We start from the raw sequence: 18,292 nt of genomic DNA on the forward strand, positions 1-18,292 counted from the left end.
AGTTCATTAATCAGCTTGATCGGAATTCCATCTATTCCTGTAGATGTGTTTTTAGGAATATTTTTTTCTGCCTTTTTCCAGTTTAGATTGGTCAGTTCTAAGGTGCTTTGTATTCTGCTACCTTGTGTTGCTTCCTGATTTGCGGAGATTGCCCTATCGTCGTTCTTAAATGACTCGGCTATAACTGATCTAATGTAGTTCACTGCGTTGTCTCCTTTTAAACAATTTCCCTCGTTATCTTGAATCCGATCTTGCTTTCTTTGATTCTTCTTCCCTAGCCAGCTTATATGGTTCCAGAATTTTCTTGCTCCGCCTCTAGAGGCATCGTGTACATCAGCCATCCAGCGATCGGTGGACTGTCTTATTTTACTTTGGACGAGGGCCTGCACTTGAAGTTTCTTTTGTCGATATGATTGCCATTTTTGGACGATTTCCTCCTGAGAAGCCTGTGCTTTCTTTGCCATTCGGTGTTCCCTTGAAGCAGCCCGTCGTTGTTCAATAGCTTCCCTGATTTCCTTATTCCACCAGCTCCGTGGCTTCCTCTTTCCATTCCAGCGGTTTGCTACTTCAACCTCCTGAATTTTACTCTTTATGAGTAGTTCTACCTGTTCATAATCCCAGTCTTCCATGGGGCTTTTCTCTATTGCTTCCTCTATGTCTGCTGCTATCTGCGCTATTTGATCGTCGTTTAATTTTGCGTTTACGCTTTGTCTAAATTCCATTTCTCTTTTCATCAAGGGCCCCATCTGCAGACTAATACGTTTATGATCACTTCCCAGACTACACTCCCCTTCTTCGTCTATTTCCATTTTTGTTACCTTGCTATAAATTTCCCGCGACATTAGACAATAGTCAATGGTCGTCTGCCTGTTGCGGAATTCCCACGTGATTTGGCCTTCACATTTTGTTTCTCTATTTACTATAACTAGATCGTGTCGCTCGCAGAAATCTAGCATTAGCTTCCCGTTACAATCCGTGTATCCATCCAGATCGACGATGTGGCCGTTCACAGCAGAATAATATTGGCCCCGTTTCCAAACTGGCTTATATCGTCACTGAGACATTCAACAAGATCCCTGTTTTCTTGCCTGCATTGATGTCCTGTTCCTAAATAAACTACCCCTAGCCATGTCCTTATACCGGCAATGGTTCCCGAAACCCAGATATGTTCTTTACAAGATGATTTAATTATTTGCCAGTTTGTTCCCTGGTGTATCAGCATACCTACCCCTCCACCCTTTCTTTCCGTTCTCGTTGTGTTGCACCCTTCCCAGACGTAGCCTTCTATAAACGGCGGATCTTCTAGATCCCTGAGATGAGTCTCGCAAAGAGCGTACACACCTATTTTGTCATCCTTCAACTGCTGTTCTATCTCTAGCCATTTCGCTCTTTTTCTACCTCCTTGCATGTTTAGCTGTAGGAGCTGTAGTTTAGGAGCTGTAGCATAGCACCGCCACCGGCGGATATTATGCGTGATCCTTCCCTCGAGCAGTGGGAGGCCGTGTTGGCCAGCTCAGAACCGGTCGTCCAGACCAGGGCCGTGGAGTGGGCCACCCAGGTCGCCGTCAGCCATACATGCTCTCTGACGAAAATAAAGTTTTTCCATCCATCCATCCATCACCGTTTCCTGCGCTGGCCCGACGGGCCACAGTAATGACGTACGTACCGCGAACGACGTCCATTGTTCCGTCTCGCTGGCTGACGGGAGAAGGATGGGTGTCTACCGCTCGCTGCGCGCTTTTCCCTCGCCACGGCCAGACTGAATCCAGCGGCGCGCGCTCATCGGCTGTTTTTTTTTTTTTTTTTTTTTTTTTTTTTTTCGCGCTCGCGGAGTGCCACGCCCCACCTCCCGCCAAACGCGGAGGACGAAAGGGAAATTGTCTTGCGGAGGCTAGACGACCTCGGGCAGGAGAGTGAAAAACCTTTGCGAGGGAACGGAAGGAGAGAAGCATGACAGAATCGGGTGATCGCGGTGACTGTAACTGCGTTATTAGTTACTCTTTTCAAAAAACTTTTGCGGCCTTGCGTTCTAGGGGCGAAGTCTCACAGTCACCGGGGAAGAAAATATTTTCGACCGGAGGGTGGACAGTGGGCCTTTAAGCCACAGGATCCTTGGCCTACATCGTTTTAATTCACTCGTTTTCATTCTCGGGATAAAAATTCAAGCGCTGAAGAGCGTGAAGGACTGTCCGTTGAACATGCATGGGTACATGAGCGCAGCCGCGGTATCCAAGTTGAAACGGACGTTCAGGGCACAAGATTAATTCCCGGGTCGCTCGAAATTGAATTTGGCTTTCCTGCAGTAACGCACTTGCACAATTGAACCGCTGAACGATTATGGTCTAATTGCAATAGTTTTTTTATAGTTATTTGATACTGCCCATGGTAAACTCAGTTGATATATCTGGCTGGCTTATAGAAATTTCTTGCAAAAAGGGTCTTGGGTTCGCGCTGCAAGCTTTCATGCTCTACGTGCTTCCAGCATTAACACACGCTCGACGCCATGACTAGAGCTCTGCACCTGATTTTCCTGTCCGGACCCGGCCCATGCCCACCGTTTAAAGGCCGAGCCCAGCCCGGCCCCATTCACACATGAACCAGGCGCGTACCTGGCCCGCGTTTCCGCGACTAGGCCCGCCCCGGGCCCGACAAAGTCTGCATGCGCAGACGCCTTAAAAATGCACTGCTTACCGCCAGTACATAAAAATATGCCAAGATGAGACAAAAAAAAAACTTACAGTAATATTCTTCTCAACAGATAATTAAGGGCAGTAGTGTAGTACCTGTAGAAGAAAAAGGTTTCGTCAAGAAAGTTTTGGGAAGACATTTTACTCCTCTGTCTACAATACGCTTTCTCTTATTCGGCGTCAAATAAATCACTGGACCAAATTTAGCGGCAGGATTCCTTCATTTCCAAAAGAAGCTGTATACACAGAAAGCCCTGGCCCGCGGCCCGTTCCCGTGCAGTGTTCTACCGGCCCCCTGTCCCAATCCCGATCACGTATATAACACAAGCAAATATACGGGACGTCGTATCAAACACGTATGGCGAGCTTAGTACGGATCACACATATACTCTTTCATATATGTACTACAATCAGCTGAATACGGCAGCGACGATGTCTTGCGATGTGTTTGCTAACACGTTGGAATGGCCACAGAGCATAGCGTGGCGGAACGTCCGTGGCCACGATGCCGATCTTCTCTGTCTCTTACTCAAGTGATTAAGAGGGACACACTACCACTTTCAGGACTAGATCATACCTCCTAAACCTCCTGCGTCCCTTTTGTTTTCCTGAATACATTCGAGGGGTGCACATACATCATGACTGATGTTTTGTGGTCGTGTGCGCCTCTCAGCTAGCAGTTCTAGTGAAATGATGCCGAGACAGCGAGAACGCCGAATTGTTATCCTTTCGAACAATCGTCTTCATAACGGTGCGGACGAGTTCTTCGTTAACTTTCGGGTAAAAGGAGCAACATGCAGGACAACTTGTCTGACGACGGCGACCGCTAATTGACAAAAAAAAAAAAAAATGAAATAAGAATGGAGTTTATAATGAAATTGCTACGCCTTTGTATATGAAGCTGTACTCATTATGGTGCGTTACAAAACGTGAGCAGACACAAAAGCAGATGCAGAAGGATTGTGTGTGTCAATGTCAAGCGAGACAAAAATGTGACGTGTAGGCCTATAAAATTTGAAAAATAAATATATAAAAAAAAGTTGCTTGTATTATGGCCTCCGAGATCACCAAACGCGCGCGTTTGGTGATCTCGGAGGCCATGCTTGTATACATGGTAAAAAGATGTCTGTGAAAAAAAAAATAAATGAGGAAAAAGATTGTTAACAAGGGCTAGATTTGGGGCTAAATGGTGTGAGTTACTACTAAAACAAGAGAAAGAAACATTATTTACTCCTTATAGGTTAAGGAAACAGAGAGGGGTCTGTGGAAAACAGGGATGGAGACTAAATCAGCATTAGAAATGTACCGAACGTTCAAGCAGGAAATAGCCAAAGAAAACATTTACGATAATTCTAGGGGCAGCCCATTGTTGTTCGAGGCTAGGACAGGAGTATTGCGGACTAAGACGTACCGAGTCAAGTACCAAGAGATAGACACGCTGTGCAGGGTGTGTGGGGAGGATGAGGAAACGCCTGAACACTTAATAATTTCCTGTAAAGGGCTCCGCCCTATAGTTCAAGGCAATGGGCCAGATTTAGCCAAAGCATTGGGGTTTAAGGATAATGAAGGGAAAATAGACTTTAAAAGGGTAGAAATAACCAAACGAAGGTTAGCTGATTGGTGGCTGAAAGGAAGGCAAGAATAGGTCCACACTATATATTACTATTCACGGCTAGGCGGCCTGTGGCGCCGCCGCCCGATTCAAAGGGTTCAGCCTTATCCATCCATCCATCCATCCGATTAGGCCATTTTGGGATCCATTGGTGACATGTGACATCTTGTTCTGTACTTGTACAAGTTCGCGCTGTTCCGATTTCCCGATGAATCTTTTGCTGTAGAGTATGTTAATGTAATTCAGGGGCACGACGCAGTCGTCAGACGTAACTCAAAAACCTTGCCGACGTTCAGCGGCCCTTCAACAGAAGGTCAATTGGGTAAACGTTGCCTGGCCCGAGAGGATAAAAAACGGCGGGCAACTGGCTCATCAAAGCTGCTCGTCGCGCAAGCTGTCAAGTTCAGCCGTAAGTATACAGACTATTATTGTATTTTTTGCAGATGTAGAACTGGCGCCCTTGCATTGAGCCAGATAGCGCTGCTATTTCGCTGTGGCGGTATGCATGCATGTTTATCAAGAAGGAGGAATAGACTTCGCGTATCTCCGCCACCTGCGTCTGGCGCTTCGCCTCGGATGCAGGCTGGTGTGTTGTTCTTCGGCCAGGTTGATCGCGCCCAGCTGGGTCTCAGGGTCAGAGCTGTGCAGGGTCTCCCAAGTTCTTTGGTTATTTATATTTACGGCCCTCATTGGGGAGAAGGGGCATGCACGTAGTGCTCAACATGTCGACAGTGCAGTAATTTTTTTCCCAACGTTGGTATTAAGGGAGAAAAAATACGATGTCAAGCCACAGAAATACTTTTGGCACATATCGCAGTGTCCGGATTTTGCAATAACGTACACAAGTGGAGCCATGGTTAAAATACTTTGTGCTTGTTTCTGTACTCTGAAGGGACGGAAGAGGAAAAGTTTTTCAAGAACTGGTACTAGGTACCAAAAACCGGCGTTATTGGGTTTTTCAGATGCCGCAATTTTTTTGGATGGATGGATGATAGTGGCTCTGCCCTTTGAATCGGGCGGCAGCTTGCGCCGCCTAGCCAAAAAATTAAAAGAAATATATTTATCTCTACCCATTTTTAGCTTCTAATTCGCCCGTATCTGCCCCCCTCCCTTTTTTTCCTCTCTTTATTCTCTTGACTTTTTCCACCAATCCTCTAACCTCTCTTTTGTTATCAGAACGCGTTCCTCATCCATTCGTCCATCTTCCCCAGCAAATCCCAGCGCTCTCTCCAGATCTGCCGCTTTTTCCGCGGGAAGGGCAGGACGAAGTTTTTGGCACCTTAGAACAACATGTTCCGTTGTTTCCTCCTCAGTTCCGCACGCCGCGCATAATATATCTACTTCCTGAAATTTTTTCCTGTACGTTTTTGTTCTGTGGGCCCCTGTCCTAGCCTCAAACAGCAATGAGCTCCCTCGTGAGTTGTCGAATAAACTTTCTTTCTTTATATCCTGTTTTCGAGTTCTATACATACCCAATGTTGATTTTCCTTGCATTCTTTCCTCCCACATTTTCCTTTCTGCCTCCTTTACTTGCTTTTCAATGCTGCTGTTTTGCTGCGGTGTATCTCCAAACTCTAGGTACTTAAATCTGAGCTTTCGGGTTCTGTTAGTCCATTTCGTATTCAGGGTTTTCATGAAGAGGTGCTTGTACATTTTTCGTGCCCACCTTGATTCCTCCATTTCGGTTAGTCTCTGATCATATTTTAGTTTGCTAATTGCCTCTCTAACCTCAAATGATGCCCAGCCCATATCTCCCTGGACTCCTTCATTAGGTGTGTTGCCATGTGCTCCCAATGCCAATCTACCTACCTTTTTCTGTCTGATTTCAAGGCCTGACTGTACTTCTGATTTCATGCACAGGACTGCATTTCCAAAAGTGAGTCCTGGTACCATAACACCCTTCCATACTCCTCTAACAACCTCATACCTGTTATAATTCCAGAGGGCCCTGTGTTTCATAATATCCGAACTCCTTTTCCCTTTGTCTATCGTAATTCCTTCATGCTTTTCTAGGTAATTTTTTCCTTCGTTGATCCATATGCCCAGGTATTTATAGCTCTCCACATGTTCAACCTTGGTGCCTTGTATTTCCAGCACGTCCCCCCTTTCATCATTAAATACCATTATTCCTGATTTTTCACTGCTAAATTGCAGTCCCAGCTTTTCGCCCTCTTCTCCACAGATCTTAAGCAGCTCCTGCAACCCATCCCTCTTATCTGCCAGCAGTACAATGTCATCCGCGTACATCAATCCTGGTAGAACTTGTGTTACTTTCTGTCCTCCCCGCATATAGCTTGCATCGAATCCCTTATTACTTTCCTCCAGGCGCCTTTCCATTTGGCTCATGTATATCATGAAAAGCAGCGGTGACAGTGGGCACCCTTGCCTAAGCCCCCTTTTTATTTTTGCTGGTTTTGTTGTTTCCGTCTCCCATACTATCACTGCCTCATTATCTGCATACACTTCTTGTATGAACTGAACCAGGTTTTTATTCAGGCCATATTCCTTCAACTGGTCCCACAGTTTTTTCTGATCTACACTGTCGTATGCCCCTTTAATATCTAAAAACGCTATCCATAATGGTCTCTGACTTGCAGCTGCTGTTTCTATACACTGGGTAACCACAAATAAATTATCCTCTAGTCTTCTGTCCTTGCGGAAACCATTTTGTAGTTCTCCGAGGATATTCCCTCCTTCTGCCCATTCCTCCATCATTACTTTTACTAACTGCATTGCTACCCTGTATATAACTGATGTAACTGTGATTGGCCGATAGGACTTTGTTATCTCTGCTTCCCTTGCCTTTGTATATTAGTCTCATCCTGCTTAATTTCCAATCTTTTGGTACTTGACCGCCCTTTATTGTTTGTTCAATCAACTGTCGCAATTTTACTTTGCTTTTTTGTCTTAATCTGGTAATCAATCCCATGGGTATGCTATCTGGTCCTGTCGCTGTTCCCAAGGGGACCTTCCGTTCTATTTTTGCCCATTGTCTTGCTGTCATCTCCTTGTATTCTTGCTCCTCGTCCCTGTGGTCCTCATTATTCTCCATTTCTTCTGCGGTATTCACTTCCAGACTGGCAAAGGCTGTTTCTATTGTGCGCCTAACATATTCCTGTGCTTCCTCTCCCTCCACTCTTTTTCCTTCCTCTGTGGTCAGTGAGTGTTGGACCCCTTCCGTCTTTTTTGCTTGTAGCCTTATGTGGTTCCAAAACCTCTTTGCAGCATTTTTATCTTTTTTACTTATGTCCATCATCCACTGGACCCCAGCTTTTCCTATTTTGATTTGGATTAAGGTTGACGCCTCCCTTTTTCTCTCAAGGTACTCCTCCCATTTGGATTCTACTTCCCTTGGTGTGGCTCCCCTCTTCTTTGCTAATCTGTGCTCTCTGGATGCCTCTTGACGCCTCGTTATGGCTGCTTTAACTTCAGCATCCCACCAGCTTTTTGGTTTATATTTTCTCTTTCCTCTTCTAATCTTGCCCTTTTTTAGCTCTGTTTTAAATACTTCTACGAGGTCATCGTATGTCCATTCTCTATTTGGTTGTTGGTTTACTATGTCTTCAATGCGCTTTGACCCTTTTTCCAACTGCATATCATTGAGTTTCTGGTTGCTTTCACATACCTGCATTTTTGTTGCGGCCGCTGTCCCGCCGAATTGGAGTTTAATTCTTTTGTGATCGCTTCCTAAGCTCTTCGCCCCTTCTTCATCAATTTCCATACCTACTAACCTGTCATACAGCTTGTGGGACATCAGACAATAGTCGATTGTGGAATGAGAGTTATTTCTTTCCCATGTTATTTTTCCCTCACACTTTATTTCTGAATTAACTATTGTGAGATCCTGGGCTTCACAAAATGTTCCTAACATTTTGCCTGTCGTATCGGTAGCTCCATCAAAAAATTCCATGTGGGCATTCATATCCCCTAAGATTATCACTTCCTTATTCTGGCCAAATTCCTCTGTCTTTAGCTAAACATCTGAAATGTTCTGAATTTTCCTTATTTGAGTCATTTCCTGTTTTTAGGTAAACAAACCCTAGTATTGTATCTAGTTTTCCCACTCTACCCTGGAGCCATATATGTTCTCTGCAGCTTTCTGTTATCCTTTTCCAATCTTGGCCTTTGATTAGCGCCCCCAGGCCACCTCCTTTTCGGTCCTTCCCTTTTCTATTGCACCCCAGCCATGAGTATCCTTCAATGTGTGGAGGTTCTTCACTGTCTCTAAGGTGGGTTTCTGCTACACCATATACTACAAAATTTCCAGTTTGCAGCTGCTCCTGAATTTCATCCCATTAATGTTTTTGGGTTAGAACCGGAAAGTACATTGCCTGCTTGTGCCGTCTGATTTTTGTTTTTTTTTAACGATATTTACTGCCTAAGGGCATCACTAGGGTATGAGATGAAGAATGAAGAAATGATTAATGGAAAAAGGTTGGGTGATTTTATGAAGTCAAGGAGTCCCTGCGTCCAGGTGATATACGTGGCAGGATTGTTTGCTGGTAGGCTAGCTTTCGCCAAGTGCCGGGATTCGTGTCAATTTCAGTGCTGGGCAGTCCCACAGCAAGCCGGCTTCAACATTTTTGTTCTTGCATATCGGACACCGTGGGTGGGGATATAAGTGTCCCCGCCCAGTGTGTTCGATATGTAAAAACAAAAATGAACAGTCATTGCTTTTTCAGAGCAAGAGCTCAATTTTGAACTGTGGCATTTGTATGTTAAGGCAAGTGATGTCATTCACAAGCCATAATATAGAGTGAAGCAAAGACTGGTATGAGAGTGTCTACTAATAGGTTTTCTTCTTCCTAGCTGTGCGCAGCAATCTGGAAAAATTACTGAATGCAATGCTAGAGGAAGAGGAGGGATAGGGTGATGCCCATCAACTGAAGACCAGCAAGGTTTCTGTCTTCTGTACCTTCCATTCGTGTGTTATAGGCCATAATGAGAAAATGTTTTGTATTGCTTTTTAGATTTCTGTAAAAATGTATTGTTTTCCTTTTTTGACAACAGCATAAAATGCTTACGTTTGCAATCTAATCCCTGAGACAGAGTCGGAAATTAAATAGATCTGCAGGCCATTAACATATGTTTTAAGATCATCATGTAGTAACTTCCTTATTCGAGTTAGCAGTGTGCAGCAGAAGCCTGTTTGAGCCAGAAATCCTGCACAGGGTGGTCGTGAACCCCATGTGTATCTGCCAGCTCCACAGCATCTTGGAGCTGGTAGATTGTCAAATTATTTAGCAGAAAGCTTTTTATGTTATTCAGTAAGTCTGGCACACCAATTTCAGCGAGTTTAATATGCAGTACATCGGCAAAAGAAATTATTTTTGTGAGCTTTAATGGGCAGCTTGGTGGCATCACCTGTTGCCTTAGTGTTGATGCTAAGCTTTCACTATTCTCTTAAGTACCACAGCTTGCTATTGAAAATAATGTTCAAATTGCATTATTCATTATACCATTAGTCTCTTACATTCCTCCAGGCCTCTTATTGATGAATGACTGCTGCTTGTTAAAAGCTAGGAATCAGTTCTAAATTGTTTGTGTTTAAGCAGTTAAACCTCATTTTTGAAAAAAAATTCTGGTGTTTCTTTTTTGTATAATAGAAGCCAGGAAAACAAAAATGGGGAGACAGCATCTTAGGCTGGAATTAGATCAAAAGGTAAGCAACTACATGTTTTTGGCTATGTTGAAGTAGTTAGGTTGGTTGGTTTGTGGGGTTTAACGTCCCAAAGCAACTCAGGCTATGAGAGACGCCGCAGTGGAGGACTTCGGAAATTTCGACCACCTGGGGTTCTTTAACGTGCACTGATAGTTAGTAGGCTTATCTATGCATAACTCATATTGAATAAAAAATTGTCATTGGCAATTTAAATACACTTTTGCGATATTCTGATCCTCCACATAAATAAGAGTTAAAATCAGTCAAAAATTTTTCATATTGTGTCTACTGGAGAAAGGAATGGCTTGTTTGCAATTTTAATGGCCTGGGAATGCAGATATTATGCATGTAGTGATCACACAGCCTCAGCTCTCTGTGTTAATTTCTACAGTTCATGTTACAGCTAGTGATCACTTTTGTAAATAGGAAAGGATTTTCACTGTACAATTGAGTGTCACAATTAAAGGCCTGTGATTAATCATTACATGGCACTCTCTGGCACGTTAAATGATTGGCATGGTGCATGTGCAGAATAGACATATGATGAGGAATGTTTTTCAATGCCTGTCCCAGTCTCATCTGCCATCACTGCAAATTTGTGACTGCCTGCAATTCAGTATTGATTTCAAAGCTCTGGCTTGACTTAGAAAGGGGTCCATTCACAGCTGGTTCATTTATTGCTGTCTTGAAGCCGGTTAACCATTGGAGGGCCTGTCTAAGAGTGCACTGTCTTAACTCAGCGAAACTGACAATGAACACGCAGCGCAGTGCTAATACAGTGGAACCCCACTATAGTAAACTCGGATATAGTAAAATGAAACTGAAGTCCCAGTTCCTTTTCCATAAGCGACATCTTTTGCCTAAATGGTAAAAACATTTTTGGTAACAATCAGTTGTCGTAAAGTGCACCTGGCCACGGGGATGTACTTCCCTTGAAATTACATCACTGCACACGCACTACTTAGAATCGAAGGGCAGATATAAAAAAAACAAACAAACAAAAACGCAAAATTGCTTTTTTTTAATGGCTTTACCATCAGGCTCACCAACACTAAGGAGCCAACTTTACATAAGCCTTAGAAGGAAAGAATACAGTGCATAGGATAAAAAAGTAAAGTTGGCTATGAATATGGAAAGAAGGTGGTGCAGTTCACTCAGAAGTAAAAGAGGGGAAAAGCGTAGCAAGAAGTAGGGAAAGAAATAAATTTCCGAGCTGCAAGGCGAAACACAAGGTAGTGATGGCAAGAAATGTAGGCGCGGGCATGTTCAGTTTTGCTGTGCTTGACTGTCGCATACATTTCTCATCTATTGCCTTTTAAATGCCCTAAACAGTGGAACGCAATGCCGTGTACATTCAAGGCTTTGGTTTTCACATGAAATCACTCAGTTGAACAATAATGGAGTAGAACGTTGAGCTAGTTGGTGTAACATCTTGGAAGAAGGCAGCGGAGCAGGGGAACAAAACCGAAGAAGCGCACACAGACACAAGGACAACGCTGCACTGACAACTATATTGATCTGAACCCACGCATCTTTTCTCCCTTCACTTTACCTCTGCAGCTAACTTCTTCCTTATCTTTAACATCCTGCCAACAAGCGTAATCTAATTCCTTTTTCAACAGTACCATTGAAGGCGTGGTAACACATTGGTCTTCCGAGTTCCTGATTGCATGTGCTTTGAAAATTTCCCTTGTTAACCTGTCTTTATTCCTTCTCAAAACCTTCCCATTGTGAAGGTCAGCTGGTCATTTTTGGTCTTTGCAAATACAAATAAAGCAGCCTTTGCAGTGCACTGGGAGGTTGATGTCTGACTTCTCCGATATTGCTGCAGTGTGCTTTCTAATTTTGTTATTAATGAATCTTCCTGTTTGTCCAATGTATTCCATGATGTAGGTTTTTTTTTTTTTTTTTTAGCGCAAACAAAGACAGACAAGAAAGGCGAGACGTTTGCGCTAAAAAAAAAAAAAAAAAAAAAACCTACATCAAGATGAACTACCAACTCGCCCAGCAGGAAGTTTTAATCAATGTATTGCTTCCCACAATGTAAGGGAATCTGGTAAACAATCCCCTGGATACAATCGGAGTACCTTGTCCGGTGCGCAGTTTGGCATCTAGTCTTAAACTCCTGGTTATTCACTCGACCAAACATGCCTTTGGCTCTGTTTTATGTCGCAGGGAACAATCCGGATGCCATGTCTGTGTCCAATCTTCATCAAATTATGGGTCAATCCATGGTACCACTGACCACTTATTTCTTTGTTTAAAGAAATAATGTAAAGGGCATCCTCGGAAAAAGGAGCCGTCCAAGCTTACTTTGCGTGCGCCTTTACTGCTGATTCTGATCACATGTCGGTGGCAGCACTTTGCAAAGTGTGGAGGCCACGTGCTCCTGTGTTCTTATATTGCTTCTAGCTGTGCTATGTCGCCGCATACTTACATGCCAAAGTTATTGGCACGAGCACAAGACTGCCTGTCTTATTTGCGTGATAGAAAAAGTTATGCGTTCACATAACCTTTACTGTGTCTCATCATCATTTTCTATCCCTTAAAGGCCCCAAGTGGGGTATTACATTGGGGGGGGGGGGGGGGGGGGAATCGATAACATATGTATCAACGGTCAGTAAATGAAAAACGAGAACAGGCACTACAATGCAGTAATACAACAGCAATTCAAGAATACCATAAATTGTACCTGAGCGCAATTCAAAAACTCCTAAAACAGACTATGGGCAGTATAAGAGCAAAAACAAATGCAACATAACTAACTCGAAAGAATAAAAATTGCACAGAAAGGAAACCATTGTAGTTGTTCATTTAGATGGGCAGCAAGTATAGTCGTAAATTTAAATGTCATGCTTGGAGGCTATTGATTCGGGTAATTTATTCTATGCTGCAATTGGTCTAGGAAAAAAGGACCTGTTGAAAGCATCAGTGTGACCATGAAGATGCTGAACGCTCATTGAATTATAATGGCAACGAGAAGTGCGTAGTGGCGACTCTAAGAGCAAGTTTGGTCAATGAGGACAAAGTTGTGCAATTTTCTGTCGGAATTTCCAGTGGGTGAAGGTTAAGGGAGGCTTTGATACCAGTTATGTAATCCAAATAATGTGCGCTAAAATGTTGTTATCTGAGCACTGTTGCGATACAGTGCTTGTCGTTCAGACTTGGCACTGTATGCGACTACTTTTTTAGAGTACAAACATTTTCGTTGAATTGGGAACCAGAAATCTTGCATCTAGAAAGAAAAGTGCAAATTTTCTTGGGCTCACTCATTCAGAATGCACCTTGAATATTTTAATCTGAGTGCTCGCTTTGTCTGTTTCATCTGAGGCAGTTGAGACCATTGCGCATTATTTTGAGCAAGTGAGTCCATTTAACCGAGCAGCTGGTGGGTGTGTATGTAGGCACACCTTCTTCCTGTAGGTATTGCTTTATGTACACTGGAATATGGACACTGCCTCCTTGCATTCCAATCTTATAGTTGGTGCTGTGCAGTGGTAGCTCATATGTCTGTTGGTTGTACAATACATAGCTGCCTTTTGTGGTGCCACCTCAAGAACGATTTCTAAACTCTGCAAGTGATACCTTTTTAATTATGTCTGCAGACCTTGTGCAGGAGCAAACGAAAAAATAAATAAATAAATAAAAGGTTATTTTCTAAGGCCCAGACAAAGGCAAATAAGTTTTACTCAGTAGCATTGTTGGTTGCTGCACGACATAGTGCAGATGATTTCTAGCTGAGTAGCATCTTTGTGTTGCTCTGTGCTGTCGGTAGCTAAATAAGTTTGGGAAATTTAAACTTCACCCATCTGAAGCTCTGATGCGCAGTGTTGCTCATGTTTTCTTTCTGTAATGTTCTGTTGTTTTATAGAGTTGCCAGAACTTGTTGACGTCTTCAATACTTCTGGGATGGCTGGTGCAGCAGCAGGAAATACTGGAGGTGCTGAGTGTTTTGGCCGTCCTGTAAGTGTTGATCAACTGTTGCAATGAAAATTAAGTTAACCTGTAGCCCTTTATAAGAGGCACCTATTCTGCATTATTTTTTTATACCTGTTGCTAAGCATGATTCTCTCTGAAAGTACTGTGTGTCAAGTTGGGCAGTGTAAATGCCTCATTGGGGCACTGAAAGTTGACCTGTCAGAGCTGCACAGTCTAAGCAGTTAGAAATCTAATTGTCCCAGATACACCTTGAGTTTTACTATGAACAGAGGAATTTAACATCAAGTCTAAACAAAGTTTGTTGCGCTGTTGGGACCATGAAGGTGGCACATCTATTAGATCAAAGTAGGGAATTCGCTTGTAGGATGAAAGAGCACTGAACAAGTGTAGAGGGGGAGCCTCAGTTAGCAAGCCGAGCCAACATTTCGACAAGGGGACTTGTCTTCGTCTGGGCAGCACAATTACTGGTGGAGGTTTTAAATACGCTTTTGCTTCCGAAGAAGAAAAGCCAGGGGGGGGGAGAAGCAGGGCGAGAAGTGAAAGAATGTTTCCTTGGGTATGAATTTCTATGAGCATGGAACCAGTGCCTCCATCACATGAAAAAAAAAAGAAAAAGAAAAGCAGCAGCAGCAAGAAAATCTAATATGCGAAGTAGACGATTGTCAGCACCGAAAGCAGGTTCGATGCTGACACGTGTTTCTTGAAAGGGGACAGGTAGAAGATGGTTTACCCGTTATGAAGGAGCACTGAACAAGTGTAAAAGGGGTACGCCTCAGTTCACAGGTCGAGCCAACGTTTCGACAAGTGGACTTGTTTTCGTCTGGGCAAAGTGATTATCACTGGCAGGGGTTTAAATACGCTTTTGCTTCCGAAGAAGAAAAGTTTAGGAGGGAAAAGTGGGTGAGAAGAAAGTAGGTGAAGGAGTGTGGAGGGGAGGATGGGTGAGAAGGAAGTAGGTCATGCAGTGAAAAAATAAATAAATCTTCAGTACCATATTTACTCGAATCTAACGCGCACCTTTTTTCCGATATATCGTGTCCAAAAATTGGGTGCGCGCTAGAATCGAGTACGACCCTAAATCTCCGATATCATATCGCCATCGGCATTTCAAAATGGCCGCCTGGTATGCACTTCGAGCCTACTAGCTGGTCTAGCTGTCTATGCCTAGCTGCAGTAGCGTCCTTCGTGTGCTCTGGTACATGTGCTTTGGTTAGCCTACCCGTTTTCTGCGATTGACCGACCAGTATGGACGTGCCGAAGATTCGTCGAGTTCATCATGATGCCGCATTTAAACGGAAAGTCATCGTGTGTGCAGAGACGGACGGAAATCGGGCCGCATCACGCGCATTCGGAGTTCCGGAAACATGCGTGCGGGACTGGCGCAAGCAGAAGGAAAAGATTTTCGGCAGCAAGGCTACACGAAAAGGTTTCAGTGGACCGAAGCAGGGCCGGTTCACCGAAATAGAAGAGCGGCTCGCAGAATATGTTCTAGAGCAGCGAGCGGCGCAGCGGCCAGTGACGACGGACCTGCTCAAAGTCCGGGCCATGCAGCTAGCCCTACAAACAGGGCTAACGCGGAGCGACTTTAAAGCGAGCAGGTGCTGGCTGTCTAATTTTATGAAGAGAAAAGGCTTTTCTCTTCGAAGGCGGACAGGGATATGCCAGAAGTTGCCTGAAGAGTACGAAGAAAAGCTGCACAGTTTTCAGCGGTTCGTTCTGAGTTTGCGCCGCAAGTACGGCTACCACCTCGGCCAGATTGGAAATGCCGATCAGACACCGCTGTACTTTGACATGCCTGCCACCACAACCGTTGAAAAGAAGGGGGCGAAGCAAGTGCGCGTGTTGTCTTCCGGCCACGAAAAAACACGCGTCACCGCAATGCTTTGTTGCACCGCGGATGGACACAAGCTGCCCCCGTACTCACTCACCCAATTCAGGCGCAAGACGCCCCCGAAAGGAATCGTGTTTCCGAGTGGCGTGATTGTGCGCGCCAATGAAAAAAGTTGGATGACAACGGACTTGGTCGCCGACTGGATCGATAACGTCTGGCGCAAGAGACCCGGCGGCAGTTTGGGCCTGCGTGCGATGCTTGTGCTCGACGCTTTCAAGTGCCATCTCGACCAACGCATCAAGGACAAGCTCGCTGCGTGCAACACCGACCTTGTCGTGATACCAGGTGGCATGACATCGCAGCTCCAGCCGCTCGATGTTTGCTTGAACAAGCCAGTGAAAGATAGGATTCGGGCGCTGTACACCGAATGGCTTGTGAGTGGCTGCCATGAATTCACTCCCAGCAACAGAATGAAGCGTGCCTCGCTGCAAGAGTTCACTGGATGGGCGAAAGATGCGTGGTGCACGATACCGTCTGCCATGGTCATCAAGGCCTTTAAAAAATGTGGCATATCGAATGTCATGGACGGCACCGAGGATGAGATGCTTTGATCCGTCAGCAGTGACAAGGAGTTGTCTGACAGCGACGACGAGTGAACCTTGTGCCGGCATAGTGACAATCTTGGCAAGATAAGCCGTTTCCTTTTGTGTGTGTGTTTTTTAGTGCACCGAGATTAAATCTTTGCTTTTCCAAACGAGACAAAGTTGTATTGCTGTATGAAAGCGTTAGGTGCGCGGTACTCTTTTTCGCGGAGAACGGGTGCGCGTTACAATCGGAGCTTTTTTTTTTTATCCGGGGTGGGGGTCACGAAAAACGGGTGCGCGTTACAATCGAGGGCGCGTTAGATTCGAGTAAATACGTATGTATTTCTCAGCTTGGAACCAGGGATCTTGTGGCCTGCAAAAGAAGTAAAAGCAGCATACCAGGAAAAACTACAATACCCGGAAGATGATTTGTCACCACTTAAGAGGGTTTGGTGCAGATACACCTTACAAAGAGACAGGCTTTGCAAAGGGCCCTGATAAGGAATATATCTAAGGGGGCCAATTCTTAAAACTCTGCAAAGCTGGTGGTGGTGGTGGCGGGGGGGGGGGGGGGGGGGGGAGGTGTGTACAAAGTCACAGGATAATAACCACACAGTGAACCACAAATGGATGCAAAAAAAAAAAAAAGGTTTGAGGACAAACTCAAGCAACAAGTGATAAGGGGGAAATGTGTTTGGAGAAACATGTACAGCTTATGCTATTGCAGAAGGGAATAGAGTGTACATGCATTGAGAATAAACTGTACAATTAACGCTATGTGGGATTGTTTCCCCGAATAGTTATGTTGCATAGGGAATATACTTAAGGGATTTTCTTAAGTGGTGACTAATCATCTACCCGGTATTGTAGTTTTTCCTGGTATGCTGCTTTTACTTCTTTTACTGGCCACAGGATCCCTGGTTCCAGGCTGAGAAATACATACTGAAGATGTTTTTTGTTTCTTCACTCCATGACCTACTTTCTTCTCATCTTCTCACCCATCCTCCCCTCCCCACTCCTTCACCTGCTTTATTCCCACCCATTTTCACCTCCACAGCTTTTCTTCTTTGGAAGCAAAAGCGTATTTAAACCCCTGCCACTGATGATCGCTTTGCCCAGACGAAGACAAGTCCACTTGTCGAAACGTTGGCTCGACCTGCAAACTGAGATGTACCCCTTTTACATTTTAGGAAATGTAGCGCAAAGAAGACAAGGACAACTGCAAACTCACCAACTCACCCAATTCAGCATTCTTGTACCCCTTTTACCCTTGTTCAGTGCTCCTTCATACATTGAAAGGAACAAGCATTCCAAAGGGACCTGATGAGCAATGCAGCTGCATAGGAACAGCTATCAAGAGGTTTTGGAAAGGGGAGAGAATGACAAAAAGAAATCAAAATAACAACAAATCAGAGTATACTATACCTGCCAAGCATGGCATTATCTGAAACAATTCAAGGGGGAACCAAAGTAAGAAGTAGTGAGAAACAAACATGTTTGAAAAAACAATTGGAGCTTATGCTTTTACAGGAGGGGGGGCGGGGATCCAGAGTATGCACATGTGCTATGAATAAACTGTACTATTTACACTTTATGGGATTGTTTTCATGACCAGTTGTGGCAGAGAGGAAATATATTTAAGGAATACTAATGCTTCTTTCAAGATATTGTTGCAAGATAACGACAACGAAGTGTTTCCTTCACTTGCCTCGTGGAAGGGACAAGGAGATAACAAAGTGGGCCTGGTTCCATGTTGCTGCTCGCGGCTCTGCTAGTTGAGGCTGTTGTAAATATACTGTAAATACATAGTTTTCACGTAACAATATTTGCTCCTGTTGGTTCCAATGTTCTAAATTTATGGATTAGATATGCCACCCTATATTTTGTGTCCCTTGAAGATTTAAAGCCCAACATGGAGAATAAATAAATAAATTTCAACAACCTTACGGCCCATCTGATTGAAATGCTGGGAAACTG

At 44.2% G+C, this 18,292-nt stretch overlaps 1 protein-coding gene and 1 long non-coding RNA gene across 2 annotated transcripts in view; both read left to right on the top strand.

Moving 5' to 3' along the window:
• Positions 1-18,292, top strand: part of LOC146187761 (uncharacterized) — a 40,915-nt gene that overhangs the window by 20,892 nt on the left and 1,731 nt on the right. The gene's annotated exons all lie outside the window — the stretch shown is intronic.
• LOC146187763 (uncharacterized) lies at positions 3,936-14,383 on the top strand. The gene is made up of 4 exons (XR_014707437.1): positions 3,936-4,708; positions 9,109-9,197; positions 9,906-9,961; positions 13,833-14,383. It is a non-coding gene; the product is annotated as an uncharacterized LOC146187763 (long non-coding RNA).

This window comes from Amblyomma maculatum, chromosome 5 (genome assembly GCF_055883805.1).
Source record: "Amblyomma maculatum isolate TAMU_Amacu chromosome 5, ASM5588380v1, whole genome shotgun sequence".
Classification (NCBI taxonomy): Eukaryota; Metazoa; Arthropoda; class Arachnida; order Ixodida; family Ixodidae; genus Amblyomma; species Amblyomma maculatum.